The 3393-nt window shown below is 36.8% G+C and overlaps 1 protein-coding gene across 2 annotated transcripts in view; it reads left to right on the top strand.

Annotated features, from left to right (window-relative positions):
- The window catches only part of LOC104522298 (nesprin-1-like), a 39570-nt gene that overhangs the window by 31910 nt on the left and 4267 nt on the right, over nucleotides 1-3393 (top strand). The gene's annotated exons all lie outside the window — the stretch shown is intronic.

Below are 3393 nucleotides of genomic sequence, written 5' to 3'. Positions count from 1 at the left end.
TGCCATTTGGTCAGGGTGAGTGTGTGTTTACACTCATGATATTTAATGACTATTTTATTTTGGCATGATTTAACAGAAATGCCAGTAGGCTCATGGCAAACACTTTTTATCATCCTCTTTGCCTCTAGATATTAAATTAAGGGAGGTAATAGGGAAATACCTTATTCTAGAATTCACAAAACCCACAGATCTGGATGAGACACACTAACATCCTTTTCTTTCTTTCTTTCTTTCTTTTTTTCATTTTGTTTTGTTTTGTTTTTCCCCCCTTGAAATGTTTTGTTCAGTTTGTGGGTTTTCAGTGCTTAGGACTCAAAATTAAAAGCCAGAATTTGAGGGTTTTGAGACTTGGGGTCACTTTCTCTCCCCTCCTAAGACGACTGCAATATAACGTGCTAACATTGCCGTGACTCTTGCCGAGTGCTTGCATCCATCTATGCTCTTGGAGCAGCACTGCCCCATCTCTGTCTGACCAGTAGAGAGCAGGCTTGCAGCTACAGCTTTTTGCTTTCCACCTTGTCTTCAGCAACCTGTCATTTCTGCAGCTAACAATGCTTCTGCGTTCTTTGTTGTTGTCAGTGTGATGTGTGTACCTTCACTCCTTCACTGATCAGTTCACTAGCCTCTAGAGTGATGAAGTGAAAAAAAACAAGTAAATAAGTAGGTTAATATGTATAAAGAAGGCATATTTTGTTATTTCAGCATCTTATGGGTTGCAACACCTAAAATAATCAGAAAGTATGACAAAAATATTTCTTTTTCTTATAGTTAAGTCCTAAATCTAATTTATTCTCTATATATCAAAAATTAATTAATTTTTAAAATAACTCCTGTTAAAGTGAAAGATTCAATGTTGGAAAGAAGGCAATTCTAGATTTACTAGTGACTGAGCAATAACCAAGCAGACAAAAAATACCTGAGAGTTTTTTTTTTTTTTATGAGCAAAATGAAAGCTTTATTTGGCAAAATTATTCTCAAATATAAATGAAATAAAGAATAAATGTATCTTACCATGTAGACATTTACATAAACATTTCTTTTAAAAAAAAAAAGTTTCCTTTATATGTCTATTTAGTGTCTGTGAATACAGTGGCATAGCTGCAAAACTGCATAGCAGATAGAACAGATAGAGTATCTTTCACTGCTTCCACTGGCACTAAGGACCTGACATATTTTTAGGGATTTTTTTTTTCCTTTGAAACATAAGGAAACCACATAGGAAATAGGTGACATGTACACTCCATCTTTCTGTCTGATGGAGAAAGAATTAATTTTTCCAACTCTAGTCTGCTATGAAGCTTGGCATTTTGTTTCTTATAGGGAGTAGGAAAAGGGAGGAGTGGGGTTTCACTCTGCATCAGTTAACAGCTAGGAGGAATGCAGGATCTCTTCGGTAGAGCAGCGTGCTTGCACTAGCAACATTATACTCAAGAAACATATTGTGTGCCCTCTTCCGCTCTCCTATATCGTCAGACCACTTCTGCCAACCTTTTGAGAAGGTTTCTGGTTGTAGGTGTGAGCCACTGGCTTAAAGAGCAGCTAGCAGTGCTTTGCAGCTTTGAGATCATCCTCTGTTCCAGCAGTGGCTTTCGTGCGGCACCTTTCAGATCAAGTCTTTCCAGCACTGTTTATTAACACATCTTGCAGCAGTACAACACAATGTTCAATTTGTCATTCAGACAAGCATGGAATACGAATGAGTCACTGCTGAATAGGAAACTTAATCAAATGCGCAAGTCAGACAGGTTGTGGTTGATGTATAATGTGGTTTTAACTGATAAAGCAGTACAAGCTGTCGCTGTGTTCTTTAATATTTTGACATGCCTCTGATCAGAGTACTTTGTGTTTGATCTTGCACTGGATCAGCAAACCCTCTTAGAGTTTAGTATACACGAGAAGTAAAGTCAATTTTAAAAGGTTTATAACATAGGAGGTTGTGAAGGAAAGTTCATTTAAAAATTAGAGAGGTTGTGTTTTGTGTATAACAAGTGTGATATCACTTTGCCTTCCCCATTATCACAGCAAAAAGACAAACATACATAGTGTGATGCTAAGGAAGGTACAAGCTTGAACTAGATGTTACATTGTGAATTTAACTAAAGGCTCATTCAAGAGGTATTAGTAATCGTGTGCTAAATGGAAAAAGTAAATCCAAGAAGCAACTCCTCTTTCTTCAACAGTTTAATAGAGTCATCATAAATGCTCACCTGGATCTGTGTCTGTGGATTTTTTTTTTGAAGTGATTAAAATATTTAAAACATTAAAATAGTTGTTCAGTTTGCTTAGGGGTGTTTACATTGTCTCTCTTGAGCCCTATTTAAGTCTCAGTGTGGCAGTGCCAACCTCCCTTTCCGGCTCTCCCCAAGCCTCCTCAAATGACTAGTGGATCTTTAAAGGTTGCTTGAGAACAAACCACACCACAGCACTCTCTGTGCCTTTGGCCATAAAATTGCAGTCATTGCCATGCAGTAGCTTAAGCACAAGATTTTGGCTTGGCTTGCCATGGCTCTTTCAGTTATCTCCTTCACTCTCACTTAGAGCTTGTTACTTAAACTTCATATTTAACTGCCTTTGAAAGGGACATACTCACTATCTTTTCAGGGTAAGCCAAATCTGAGGTTGGCTGAGAGCTAGGGAGAGAGTCAAAGTTGGGACACAACCAAACAAGGTCACTCCTAGGAAGACTCTTAGGCCACCAAAAGGCTTGCTCTTGTGGGCAGAGCATTATACCTTCTCCTTCATAATTCTAGCAAACTTCCTCTTAAAAAATTAGTCAGTGGGAACAAAAAGTCTATTAGAAGGTCATTATCAAATTTAATTTCTCTGATTGTCTAGAGACAATCTAAATCATTTCCAGACTCAATCATTTCCACCTTGAGTATATCCATGGCCAGAGGTAGTAATTTGGTTTTGTGACAACATTATCCTTTCATTTACTTTAACAACTGTTCACCCTTCTTTCTGCACTATTTTATAGAGGGTAGTTTTAGTATCTCTTAGGTTTTATATTGATAAGCTCAGCTCTTTATTTCCTCCATAGGAGAAATACTCTTTTTTTTTTTTTTTTTTTTTTTTTTACTCCTTTAAGCTTGTGTAAGCTTGAATTCATCTTTCAGAAGTTAACCAAAATTATAAAACTGCTCCAGGAGAGATTTGACTAGTGCCTTGTAGAACACCACTAAAACAACCCCTTTCCTTTTCTGGAAATCTTGAACTGAAATATATTTTTAAATGTCTTTTGTCCCTTTTCACAGCTATTCACAAGCCACATTATTGATTTGTGGCTATTCTATGTCAAACAGCTCTCAGTTCTCTTCATTATCTTCAGAGTGCGAACTTCCAAATTTATAGCAGAAGTTTTTATTGCTACCTTATGTACTATAATCTTAAATT

This window comes from Antrostomus carolinensis, unplaced genomic scaffold (genome assembly GCF_000700745.2).
Source record: "Antrostomus carolinensis isolate BGI_N321 unplaced genomic scaffold, ASM70074v2 scaffold18893, whole genome shotgun sequence".
Taxonomy (NCBI): domain Eukaryota; kingdom Metazoa; phylum Chordata; class Aves; order Caprimulgiformes; family Caprimulgidae; genus Antrostomus; species Antrostomus carolinensis.
The sequence above is the reverse complement of the archived record's forward strand: the minus strand, read 5'-3'. Positions and strand labels throughout refer to the sequence as shown.